Source organism: Bos mutus, chromosome 23, assembly GCF_027580195.1.
Source record: "Bos mutus isolate GX-2022 chromosome 23, NWIPB_WYAK_1.1, whole genome shotgun sequence".
NCBI classification, from domain to species: Eukaryota; Metazoa; Chordata; class Mammalia; order Artiodactyla; family Bovidae; genus Bos; species Bos mutus.
Window position 1 is genome coordinate 43,298,326 of NC_091639.1, and position 13,892 is coordinate 43,312,217.

General features: G+C 47.1%; 1 long non-coding RNA gene across 2 annotated transcripts; it reads left to right on the forward strand.

The window, feature by feature from the left end:
- Nucleotides 1–185: 185 nt before the first annotated feature.
- Nucleotides 186–13,094, forward strand: LOC138984915 (uncharacterized). 2 transcript variants are annotated; one of them, XR_011462168.1, is made up of 3 exons: nucleotides 186–323; nucleotides 7,852–7,942; nucleotides 11,114–13,094. It is a non-coding gene; the product is annotated as an uncharacterized lncRNA (long non-coding RNA). The 2 variants fall into 2 exon arrangements; XR_011462167.1 differs by lacking the exon at nucleotides 186–323 and adding an exon at nucleotides 6,075–6,868.
- Nucleotides 13,095–13,892: the final 798 nt, after the last annotated feature.

Sequence of the window (13,892 nt, forward strand, 5' to 3'; positions counted from 1 at the left end):
GGTGGAATAGAGACGGACAGGAAGAGTATGTGTGTTTGAATTTTTCTAGAAAATTCTGCCTACCTAATTGTTTCCTTTGGTCTGTCTCCTCTACTTCACATACTCCTGGGCTTTTTTTTTTTTTTCCTGGTTTGTTTGATAATGTTTTTTGTTTTCATAAGGAAAAGTCACTGTTCACCTTGGTCATTTATTCTGGGTGACACGATGCTGCTCTTATCCTCCAGATGCTGGGACAGAGGTAGCTTTCACAGTGGAAATGGCACCAACCAGTCAGACCCAACCCAAGAACATGCCAGCCTCTTCCAAGGAAAAGAAATAATTAGGTATGTAGAATCTCCTAGAGAAATTTAAATGTGCACAGTGCTCTGTCCACCTCTTTCCCCCAAAGCTGTGGTGAACTGAACAGTGAAGGATGAGCTTTATATGAAAACAAAATCCACCGTGGACGTTCTCTCTGTTCTTCAGGGTCAAGATTTCACCTTAGATAAAGTCAGTCTGCTTCTCATTCAGCCCATGGGTCTAAGTATCATCTTTATAAAAACAAAACCGAGAATGCCAGAATCTTAAAATGGGAAATGGAGCAAGCTTTCTTATCCTTATGACTCCCTGGGGGCTCAGTGGTAAAGACTCTGCCTGCAGTGCAGGAGACTCGGGTTCAATCTTACCATTTTAAGGGAAACTTGACTATGTGAAAGGAGGCCTTGTGAGGCCAGAGGCAGAAGTTCCTGACCTCTCTCTGAGGAGTCCTGCTCCCCAGCCCTGTCAGCCCTGCCCCTGTCTGTCTTTTCCTCTAGGAAAGGGAGGAGTACCCTGTCTGGCCTGACTGTTTGTCTTGGGGGAGTGGCAGGTAAAAGCAGGAAAGACTTGTATGACCTGTTCGTCCACTTGTTTGTAGCCCCCAGTTCCTCTTCTTTAGCAAGGAAATTGTGCCTAAGTGCGTAAAATTCTCAAAATGGAGAGGGCATGAAATCATGAAATCACTGATGATGAGGAGGGAAAAAGGAAAAGGGTTAGTTGCTCAGTCATGTCCGACTCTTTGCAACCCCATGGACTGTAGCCCCTGTCTGTGGAGTTCTCCAGGCAAGGATACTGGAGTGGGTAGACCTTCTCTTCTCCAGGATGATGAAGAGGGGCATTTAAGAAATCTAGAGTAGGTTGCCTGTGTCTTCTGTTTTTTTCTGGAAAGTTTGGAGGAATGGGCCTGACCAACCCAATCTTTCTACCTAGAAGCTTCCCAGTGAGGTTTCGCAGGGTAAGGAAACCCAGGTGAGTCAGGCCCAATTCCTTGTCTGTTGGAAAGTTACTCTGAGCAGCCCGTTCTAATCTTGTAAGGTGGCCGACACCCCTGCTCTGGGCACGCTGGCTGGCAGGCGGCAGGGCTGCACAAACAAACACGGTCTAATCGGGGCGGCCCTGGAGCTGCTTGTTAACGGGAGCCCAGTGAGAGCTGAAATCTCACAGTAGCCTTCAGAGTTGACTTTACTCAAGTTTCCAAAGAACTAATTAAAAGAACTTCAAAATCAAAATCAAAAGTAGAGGTATCAGTTCAGTTCAGTTCAGTTCAGTCGCTCAGTCGTATCCAACTCTGCAACCCCATGAATCGCAGCACGCCAGGCCTCCCTGTCCATCACAAACTCCCGGAGTTCACTCACACTCACGTCCATCGCGTCAGTGATGCCATCCAGCCATCTCATCCTCTGTCGTCCCCTTCTTCTCCTGCCCCCAGTCCCTCCCAGCATCAGAGTCTGTGGACCCTCATATACTTACCTCCCGGAGTCAACAATTCCCAGTATGAGAACAGTGCTGAGCCATTTGACAAGATAGTGAGTAGGGTTCCCTGTGCTACACGGTAGGTCCTTGTTGATCATCTGTTTTATATGTAGTGTATCTTTTAATCCCAAACTCCTAATTTATCCCTTCCCTGCCTTTCCCCTTGGTAACCGTAAGTTTGTTTTCTATGTCTGTGAGTCTGTTTCTCCTTTGTCAATACGTTCATTTCTATCATTTTTGTTTAGATCCCACATATAAGTGATGTCATATGGTATTTGCCTTTCTGACGTCACTTAGTATGATAATCGCAAGGTCCATCCATGTTGCTGCAAATGGTAGGCCGTTGTGTAGAAACCAAATGATGTTTTATTTTGAAAGTTTTTTTTTTTTTTTTTTTTTCGGATGTGGACCATTTGCTACAGTCTTTATTGAATTTGTTACAATATTGCTTCTGTTTTTTGGCCACCCCGACCAGGGATCAAAACACACCTCCTGCTTTGGAAGACAAAGTTTTAACCACTGGACAACCAGCGTGCCAGACCTTCTAGAACTAACACCAAAAAAGGTGTCCTTTTCATCATAGCGGACTGGAATACAAAAGTAGGAAGTCAAGAGGTACCTGGAGTAATAGGCGAGTTTGGCCTTGGAGTACAAAATGAAGCAGGGCAAAGGCTAACAGAGTTCTGCGAAGAGAACACACTGGTGATAGCAAACACCCTCTTCCAACAACACAAGAAAGACTCTACACATGGATATCACCAGATGGTTAACACCGAAATCAGATTGATTATATTGTTTGCAGCCAAAGACGGAGAAGCTGTATATAGTCCAAAAAAAAAAAAAAAAAAAAAGACCAGGAGCTGACTGTGACTTGAATCATGAGCTTATTACAAAAAAGTGAAAAGTGAAAGTCATTCAGTTGTGTCCAACTCTTTATGACCCCATGAACTATACAGTTCTTGGAATTCTCCAGGCCAGAATACTGGAGTGGGTAGCCTTTCCCTTCTCCAGGGCATCTCCCCAACCCAGGTATCCAACCCAGATGTCCCACACTGCAGGTGGATTCTTTACAAGCTGAGCCACCAGGGAAGCCCAGGAATACTGGAGTGGGTAGCCTGTCCCTTCTCCAGCAGATCTTTCCGACCTAGGAATTGAACCCAGGAATCAAACCAGGGTCTCCTGCATTGCAGGCTGATTCTCTACCAACTGAGCTACTAGGGAAGCCCTCCTTATTACAAAATTCAGACTTAAATTGAAGAATAAGCAGGGAAAACCACTAGACCATTCAGGTATGACCTAAATCAACTCCCTTACAATTACAGAGTGGAAGTGACAAATAATTCCACCAGATTAAATCTGATAGACAGAGTGCGTGAAGAACTATGGGCAGAAGTTTGTGACATTGTACAGGACACAGTGATCAAAACCATCCCTAAGAAAAAGAAATGCAAAAAGGCAAAATGATTGTCCGAGGAGGCCTTACAAATAGCTGAGCAAAGAAGAGAAATGAAAGGCAGAGGAGAAAAGAGAAGATATACCCATCTGAATACACAGTTCCAAAGAACAGCAAGGAGAGGTAGGAAAGCCTTCCTAAGTGATCAGTGCAAAGAAATAGAGGAAAACAATAGAATGGGAAAGACTAGAGATCCCTTCAAGAAAATTAGAGATACCAAGGGAACACTTCATAGATGGGCACAACAAAGGACAGGAATGGTGTGGACCTGACAGAAGCAGAAGACAGTGAGAAGAGGTGGCAAGGATACACAGAAGAACTGTGCAAGAAGAGCCAAATGACCCAGATAACCACGATGGTGTGATCACTCACCTAAGCCAGCCATCCTGGAGTGTGAAGTCAAGTGGGCCTTAGGAAGCATCACTACAAACAAAGCTAGTGGAGGTGATGGAATTCCAGCTGAGCTATTTCAAACCCTAAAAGGTGATGCTGTGACAGTGCTGCATTCAGTATGCCAGCAAATTTGGAAAACTCGGCAGTACCACAGGACTGGAAAAGATCAGTTTTCATTCCAATCCCAAAGAAAGGCAATGCCGAGGAATGCTCAAACTTCCAAACAATTGCACTCATCTCACACTCTAGGAAAATAACACTAAAAATCCTTCAAGCTAGGCTTCAACAGTATGTGAACTGAGAACTTCCAGATGTACAAGTTGGATTTAGAAAAGGCAGAGGAACCAGAGATCAAATTGCCAACATTTGTTGGATCATAGAAAAAGCAAGAGAATTCCAGAAAAACATCTGCTTCGTTGACTACACTAAAGCCTTGTGTGGATCACAACAAACTGGAAAATTCTTAAAGAGAGGGTAATACGAGACCATCTTACCTGCCTCCTGAGAAATCTGTATGCACATCAAGAAGCAACAGTTAGAACCAGACATGAAAGAATGGACTGGTTCAAAATTGGGAAAGGAGTACATCAAGGCTGTATGTTGTCATCCTGCTTGTTTAACGTATGCAGAGTACATCATGCAAACTGATGACAAGCTGGAATCAAGATTGCCAGAAGAAATATCAATAATCTCAGATATGCAGATGATACCACCCTTATGGCAGGGTGAAGGGGATCTAAAGAGCCTCTTGATGAAAGTGAAAAAAGAGAGTGAAAAAGCTGGCTTAAAACTGAACATTAAAAAAACTAAGATCATGGAATCCAATCCTCTCATTTCATGGCAAATAGATGGGGAAACAATGGAAACAGTGACACATTTTATTTTCTTGGGCTCCAGAATCACTGCAGATGGTGAGTGCAGCCGTGAATTAAAAGACGCTCCTTGGAAGAAAAGCAATGACAAACCTAGACAGATACTAAAAAGCAGAGACATTACTTTGCTGACAAAGGTCTGTTTAGTCAAAGCTATGGTTTTAACCGTAGTCATGTATGGATGTGAGAGTTGGACCATAAAGAAGGCTGAGCAGTGAAGAATTGATGCTTTTGAACTGTGGTGTTGGAGAGGACTCTTAAGAGTCCCTTGGACTGCATGGAGATCCAGCCTGTCCATCTTAAAGGAGATCAGTCCTGAATACTCATTGGAAGGACTGATGCTGGAGCTGAAGCTCCAATACTTTGGCCACCTGATGCGAAGAGCTGATTCATTGGAAAAGACCCTGATGCTGGGAAGGAAGGAAGGCAGGAGGAGAAGGGGATGACAGAGGATGAGATGGTTGGATGGTATCACCGACTCCATGGACATGAGTTTGAGCAAGCTCTGGGGGCTAGTGAAGGACAGGAAGCCTGGCATGCTGCAGTCCATGGGGTTGAAAAGAGTCAGACACTTCTGAGCGACAGAACAACAGCAACCAGCGTGCATGTTAAGTCGCTTCAGTCCTTTCTGACTCTTTGTGACCCTATGGACTGGAGTCTGCCAGGCTCCTCTGTCCATTGGATTCTCCAGGCAAGAGTCCTGGAGTGGGTTGCAATGCCCTCCTCTAGGGGATCTTCCCAACCCATGGGTTTAGCCTGTGTCTCCTGCATTAGCAGGTGGGTTCTGTACCACTCTTGCCACCTGGGAAGCTGTGGACCACCAGGGGAGTCCTCAAATTATGTTCTAAAATACATCCATGAGGAAAAGACTATACAATGAAATAATTTAAAAACCCCAGGAGAAGCAGAGTGCAAGTGTACCCTTTGCAGCAGCATTTGGAGTCTAAAATTTTGAATCAGCACAGTGCAGCCACTGGAATCATGTGCTTGGGTTTGAATCCCAGAGCTGCAATGTGGCTTCGGAGACGCGACTTAACCTCACCCATTCTTCATTTCTAAAATGGGGCAGTGAAGCCTCTTACAGGCTCAGCCTGAGGATGAAATAGGGTGCGTAGGACACACGCTCTCAGGAAGCCTGCATCTGTGATTAGTACAGGTCTTGCTGCTGCTGTTATTCTAATGGTGTTATTAGCAGCTCTGCACTTCCTCCCACGGGCTCAGCAGTGTGTGCTCACCGGGGTCATATTCACCGGAAATGAGGACACATGCTTATTCTCTGTTGGAGAAAACTTCATCTGAAAACTCTCCTGTGATGTTCTCTAGAGACCCATGGGTTATGTAATGGACCAGGGAATTTGCAGCTCGCTTAATGGTTAGGTTAGCAACCATCCCCTTGTAACTGGTAACTGATGGCTCAGACTGTAAAGAATCTCCTGCCTGCAGTGCAGGAGACCTGGGTTTGATCCCTGGGTCAGGACAATCCCCTGGAGAAGAGAATGGCTACCCATTCCAGTATTCCTGCCTAGAGAATTCCATGGATAGAGGAGGCTGGTGGGCTACAGTCCCTGGGGTTGCAAAGAGTCAGACACGACTGAGTGACTAACACTTTCACCTAGTAACTGCTCATTGTAACTCGAGTTACCAGCTAGGTGTTCTCAAGGGAAAGCTCATTCCTACTGAGAAACCATTAAATGCCTGATTGAGGAAAAGGTCTGTGGGTTTCCACACCGCACCACCACCCACCCCCGCCCCTGCCAAGTCCTCAGCGCCCTGAGCTGTGGTCTCGTGCCCATTTACTGTCTTATTTCCCTTTGGTTCACCCTTGACTTTTGTGAATCCCTCCTTTCCCTCTCTTGCTGGGTTCTGTCCCTTCTCTCTCTGAGGCTTCTCTGTCCCAGGAGGGGCAGGTAGATTGAACATGTGGAACATTTTTGGGAAGAAACCTACTGGATAAAAGAAATCAACACAGCCTGTGTTGGCGAGCATGCAGTCCACTCCCATCTTCCTGGAGTGTTTGCTTTTTGAAAAGCTGACAGCTGGTAGGATGGATGGGGAGACCGACCGGAAGAACTTGATCTGGTTGCCTTCGTTCAGCAGGCTGTGGGGAAGATTCAAGGTGAGCTTTTGTGTCTCACAGTTGGCAGACGGACAGTGTAAACTGTGGTGGTGGACAGTCCCTCTCTTCAACGGGCCCAGGCCCTTGAGAGAATCTGATTGGGTTGATCCTCCAAGGACTTGAGAGGCACCAGCATTTAATTTCTAAGGCTACCCCGGTGCAGCGAAACAGTGGTTCCAAAGGCTGCTGTTTACTAAGCACTTGGCACACGCCACATCCCGGGCGGACTAAGCACAGTTCCAGTTTTCCAGAACAACCTCTGAGGTAGGTTGTTTCCATTTTGCAAGCATGCATTTTGCAAAAGACACAATTAGGGTTCAGCTAGTTTTGATGTGTTTTGAGGGAAGAGGCAAGCTCCACATGCTGTTTCACCATCTTGAGCTCTCCCCACCAAGGTTCAGATAATTTTCATGACTTTCACAACATCAAAAGTAAATGACAAAGTTGAAATTCAATTCATATCTCCATTGACTAGGATCTGATCTCCATAACTCATTTGTTTTCCTTAGCCCCCCAGACAAAACACTGTGAAGCTGCAGTTATATTTAGAGCTGTATTTATTGTAGAGATGATGGTTCTGTTTTAATTTATCAAGATCCTTTAGATCTAGGTTGTAGACAAAGCCTGGGCTTCCTAGGTGGTGCTAGTAGTAAAGACCCTGCCTTCCAAAGCAGGGTCTGAGATGCAAGAGACATGAGTTTGGTCTCTGGGAAGGGACAATTCCTTGGAAGAGGGCATGGCAACCCACTCCAGTATTCTTGCCTAGAAAACTCCGTGGACAGAGAAGCCTGGTGGGCTGCAGTCAATAGGGTCACAAAGAGATATGACTAAAGAGACTTAGCATGCACATATGCATAAACAAAGATTGGTGTAGAACTCTGTGACATTGAGCAACATCTATGCAAACTCGGATCTTCCTCTGTGCCCAATTAGGGTAGCAAATGTTATGCCTTTCATCCCCTCCCCTCCCTACTCTACCTGGTGTCCTATGGCAAGAGGTGCAAACATTTTCATGGGCTCTCTGTTCTACCATCTCAGAATGCCTGCAATACTCAAGAAACTTGGGAGAAAAAGGGCTTGGTGGGTGACCAGAAAAGAAATCAATATGTTTTTTAACATTGACTGAAGTGACAGTTGGGGAACTGACTCTTGAGAGAGCGCCAACATGTTGCAAACATTGGCAGTTAGCCCTAGAGTGAGTGAACTAATTAATTAGGAATGATCCTCAACCTCGCTGCCTTTCACAGCCTCCCGTGGGAGAAAAGACAGCTCAAGAAGGCTTGGAGATCAAGAGTGCTGAAACCTGACCTTGGCGCAGTCTGGGGGGAGGTAAGAAAGGTGAGTCGTGGTTTATTTCAGATCCTCCCTTAAAAAGTGGTGTGAAAGATTTGACAAATAACGGTCACTCCCCTTTAGGAACTATTGTTTAACCATAGAAGCAGAAAAGTAGGGGGAAAAAAGCTCATTTGATTTAGCAGGATTTAATTTTGTTGGAAACTGGCTCAACATCCCTGGTTGTACGAAGAGATGGCTTTGTGTGGTCAGTCTTCGTGTGGCAGGAAACCCGGGCCCTTTGGGGTTGGGTGGGGTGACACCTATATCTGATGAGTGTGCAGAGGCTTTTCAGAGGGGCTTTCTCAAGCGCAGGCTCGCTCTTTGCACCAGGCTTGCTCCTGTCTGAACCCCAGCATCCCGTGTTCACGCACCTGGCAGCTGCTTCTCGCCCTTCCCAGTTGTAGGTGTGAGGGCTTGTTTGTTTAAACCTCGAGCAACAGTTCTTGGAAAAACAAAACAACATGCTCACTTGTCTGGGCATTGCATGTTCTTCCTGACTGTCGTCCTGCCCATTGGCCCAGAGGCATCCTGGGTGGGGTGAGTTTCGGGGATGGTTTGGGGAGTTTCGGCAACGGGCTCTGGGCTGGGTCTGTCGGGTGGGGGTTGTTCTTGGTTTTCATCATTCTGGAACAGCTGGGGGTCAGAGGGCATCACTGTAGATGTAGGTTCTTAGGTTCTGGCTTCACGCTTCTCAGCCTGAGGGCAGATGTACCCGGGGAGGCATTTACCCTAAACCTAACCCTGGTCCTAACATGTGCCTTAACCCTGACAGGTGGGAGGGAACCCTCGTCTGGCTTGTGTTCTCATCAGGACTCTTGAAAAACCGCTGGTTGGATGGGGTCCCTGCGGGACGTTACCCCCTCCCACTGCTGGCTGCCAGCTTCATGCCCCATCCCTCCCTAGCCCCCGCACTGGGTTGGTGTCACCAGCAGATGAAGGTGAAGGCAGTGTGCTCGGGCCTGAACAGAAGCAGACCTTTGGATACCCAGGGCTGGGCGTCTGTGAGGACTGGCCTAAGCCAGCGACCCAACCTCCTCTTTCCCATCTCTGTGTACAGTTCCAGGTAGCACACAGGTTGTTAGAAGAAAAACATCAACAGAGTACGGACGCTCTGGACTGGTTCTTTCCCCCTAGTCATAGCTACTGGGGATAGGATCACATTGCTCTTCAAGGAACTGGCACGGGGTGGCCAGAAAAATCAGTGCACAGCTGCCCTGCCTCCTGCCTGGAGGAGGCCGCCAAGCCCGTTTCTGCTCACCATCCTGTGGTCCAGGACCACTACAGGATCCTCTCTTTCTTGGTGGCGACAAGCACCAGAGTCCCTTGGTGGCCATGTTAAAGCAGATTGCTGGCTCCCACCCCCAGAGTCTGACTCAGGAGGGCTGGATTGGGGCCCCAAAATCTGCATTTCTAACATTGCCAGGTGCAGCTGTTGCTGGCTCAGCGTCCACACGTAGAGAACCACTGCCCCCGGCATTGGAAGGAGCAGAAGCCTTAGAGTTAAGCAAAGCTGGGTTTAAAATCCAGCTACAGCACTTGGGTGGGCTTCCGTGGTGGTTCAGATGGTAAAGAATCCGCCTGCCAAGGCAGAAGACCTGAGTTCTATCCCTGGGTCAGGAAGATCCCCTGGAGAAGGGAATGGCTACCCACCCCAGTATTCTTGCCTAGAGAATCCCATGGATAGGGGAGCCTGGCAAGCTCCATGGGTTTGCAAAGAGTCAGATGTGACTGAGCAAGTAACACAGCATTTACTTAATTTTGAGACCTTGAGAGGTTTTTCTTAATTTCTCCAAGTCTCAGTGGACTCATTTTTAAATGGGAATACCATCTCTTTTTCTAGAGGATTAGGGGACAGAGGTGACACAGAGCAGGCGTTCAGGAATCACCCGCTCCTCTGCTGTCCTGAAGTGTGCACACAGTGGCACGGGGCACCTGGTCTCTGTAGCTGAGTGCTGGGTTGGAGGCTTCTGTTAACACATCTAAGCTAATGCGAGTTGAGGCGGTGCCACCAGGATCAGAAACTCTGATCGGGAGTGCCCCAGGGGAAGCCCGGAAGTGCTCGTGGCCAGCGGGGTTACAGCAGATCAACACTTCCTGACTTGCCCGATGGCAGAGACGGCATTATACTCATTTGTGTGTCTGTGCCTGACATTCCACCCCCAAAATTCCAAACCTACGATCTGCTGTTAACCTCGGCTGTTGGAGGAAATCTCCCAACCGTGCTGTTTCAAAACATTTCAGGATGCTAAACCTCACTTGTGATTCTAAACCTTCACATGAGCCAGCACTCACTTTAGTGTCTCAAGAAGCTAAAGTCAAGTTGATTTAGTCAACTGGGCCCAAGTTTTCATTTTTCTCCATAAATCCATTATTCCCTGCAAAGACGATCCTTAAAACAGGTTAACTAGTATGGAAAAAATATATCTTCATAAATATTAAGTGGTATCATCCTTTGTTATTATCTAAAGCAAAATTATATATAATTTTAATTACAACGGTTTCATAGACATCTGACTAGTGGTACTAATCATTTATCATAGAATTTCCAATAAGTTGTGCATTTTTAAGCCTTGTGTAATGTTTACTCCATCACTATCTAAATGATGGAGTTTCTCTGAGCCAAGATTTCCTCTGAGAACAATGGCCAAGTTTTTTGGACAACATTTCTATTAAAATATTTAAGTGCAGGAGTCCTTAAACTGTGGCTCACTGAAAGATTTTGTAAATAAAATTTTGTTGGCGCATGTCTGTGCTTATTTGATTATGTACAGAAACTGGCCCTCAAAACCTAAAATACTCTCTGGCCCCTTACAGATAAAAGTTAACAAGGGGTTTCTGCTTCTGTCGGGCCGATGTGGCTCTCTTGCCACCAGAGGGCGCTGTGTCCTGTCTGCTTACACAGCCAGATCCCGTGTGGAAACCCTGGCTTCCTGCAGAGGCTGACTTCAGAGAACTGAATACACCCTGGGCCCTGCAGCTCCACCACCGACAGTACAGCCTCCTGGCTGCTTGCTCTGTCAACATGGGGTGCTCTGGGACCACCTCCTCTCAGGATGCTGAGAGGTCTGGGGTGAACCCTTGGTGCCCTTTCTGGGCCCCAGGACCATCTTAGGCCTGGCTAAGCAATGTGACCTGTCATCTCCATAACTGAAATAATATCTCATCTCTTCCCAGGTGGTACAGCTGGTAAAGACTCTACCTGCCCATGCGGGAGACAAAGAGATGCGATCCTTGAGTCTCGAAGATCCCCTGGAGAAGGAAGTGGCAACCCACTCCAGTTTCTCACCTGGAAGATTCCACGCACAGAGGAACCTGGTGGGCTGCAGTCTGTGGGGTCGCAGAGAGTCAGACACTGCTGAGCACACACGCACACACACGCAGCATGCTGTGGAGAAGAGGCAGTGTTTTAAAGGCTGTGCAGGCGGCACGTGAGGATGCCTGAACGCCCGCTTTATTTTATGGAGGAAAGGCAGGCTTTCCTATATGTCCGTCTTCCTCTAGGGATGTCCCCTGGGCATCTGTGCTGAACTGGCCTTTCTCCAAACCCCCATCCCTGGCCACAACCTGCTCTCCTGGCCTCTCTCCTGACTTTGCTCCATCAATGACTCACTTTACCCTTTAACTTCAGCTGCTGCTTATAAACTATAATAGCCTAAGTTAGCGATAACCTTGATCTTAAGTCCTCCCCCCGTAACTACCTGTTCCCCTGTTCTCTGCCAAGCTTCTTGAGAAAGAGGCCTGGTCTTGCTCTCTCCCCTTATAACCCTCCCACCCCAACCCCCTCCACCCAGTTCTGTGGGCATTCCTCCAGCACACCGTGGAAACTATTCTGACCCAGCCACTGGGCCTCTGTTGCCATATTTGACAAACATTTCCCCCAGCTTTATTGAAATATAACTGATGTATTATTTAAGGTGTAGCAAGAGTTGGTGTGATACATTTACATTTGCAAAATAATGACCATACCCAGTGTGCACATTTTGACTCAGCTCTTGCTTTCCTAGACCCATCTGTTGGATTTGGCTCTGTGGAGAACCCTCTCCTCCTTGAAACTTCAGTGTTTTTCCAACTTTTAAAAACTGCGACTCAATTTAAGAAGGAATCTTCTACATGGTAACCCAGTAAACAGGTATATCTACTCAGCAGAAACTAATGTTTCCCAATGTATCCTTAACTGTATACAAGAACCCTAGTCCAGTTTCGTTCTTCGTCAGTGTGAATTACTTCACAGTCGAGTAATTGATTTTATTACCCAGTGATGGACCTGACTCCATAGCTTGAAGCTCACACCTTCGCCTCCCCTGACATTCTTTTTCTCTGCTTCTCCTCACATCTCTCTCACCATCCTCTTTGGTCCTTGCACTTCCTGATATTCCCGGTGTATCTCTCACCATCCTCTTTGGTCCTTGCACTTCCTGATATTCCCGGCGTCTTACCTTCAGCTTTCTGTTCCTTGCATATGTATCTTTCTTGGGTGGTCCTGTTTTTTCTCTTTATGCTGCAGACACCAAAATCCATCTTCACTCCAGAGTCCTGCACTGTGCTTCTGCAGAAAATGATATCGACCCCAGGTTCCGTTCCCAGAGCCCTGTCCCGGGTCAAAGTCAGAGGGGACTGGTTACCCGGTTGAAACTCACGGACTTGAGGCTGATCTGGGACACGGCTGTAAGCAAAACCAAAATAAAAGCCAACTGCGTTTTTCTACTTGAATCTAAGACAGAAAGACGGGACCAGCATTTTCCATTCTAAAGTTCACATGTGTTTCTTTCCAATGTTTGTCATTTCCTGCTCTTTGTTAGAAGTGAGTCGCTGGGCCCAGCCTGTACTCAAGGGGACGCCTTTGGCTTTATCATCAGTAGAAGAAGAAGAGATAATACCTCTCCTTTTCCGAGTGACCACTGTTACGTCAGGCACCATCCAGACTGCAGAATACACACTAGTTCAGTTAGGTTTTAAATCCCACGATACTCTGAGCTTGGTGGTCGTAGCCACATCTAAAAGACTAGGACACTGAGGCACAAATTGGATTAATGATTTGCTCACAGTGGCAGCTCTTGAACAGGCTTGAACCAGGCCTGTTCAACTCCTCCAATGGTCACTTCTCAGGGCAGGCCCAGCCCCGGGGTTTGCAAAACTCTTCCAATCAAAAGGCAGTTCGGGGGTGGTGATGACAGAAAATGACAGAGAGGCACAGAAGTTATTCCAGCCCAGCCTCTGGATTGGCCCCCTCTAGCCAGGTTTTCAGCTGATCAGCTGCAGCGATGACCTTTGGTGGGTGGGTGGGTGGTGGGAGGGAAGTCCAATTGAAATAAAACGGCAGAGGGTAATGACGCCCCAGGAAGCTTCTTACACTTGACTGGCATCCATAGTTGAACTGGTAGGAAATTGTGTGTTGTTGGGGGAAGGAGGGGAGGAGGGGAGAAGAAAGAAGGGGAAAGGGAGGTGTAGTGGGTGTTTGTGACGTGGGTGGGGTGTGTAAGGGGCAGGAGAGGAGACTGGGCTTGGAAACAGAACTCGTCAGGAGGTAAAGAAGGTGATTCCAGAAGAGAAAAGGCTTTTGCCTGCTTGACAGGCCTGTTGGGAAAACTTAAAATGGAAATGTAGTTTCATGGTATCTAGTGCACTTTTGGAAAGGTACAATGTTCTCATAGAATAAGAATCACAGGCAGGCTTTCTCCCCCTATGAAAGGTGCCAGAGAAAAGTCTCCCTGCGCTGGGCATTTGCAGTGGCGGCCCCGTTTCCCACCACTGGCCTCTCTGTTGCACTAGGCTTTATGTTCAAGCATTGTATCAAATCAGCCTCTGCCTGCCTCTCTGATAGCATTTTAGCCTAAGAAATTGACGGCTTTCTACAACTATGGCTGAGATAAACTTCGCTGTTTGTTTTCTAAACACGGCCCATCTTTTGAGGATTGCACAGCATGTAGGCACCGTTTCAATTCCTGTGGCTCCC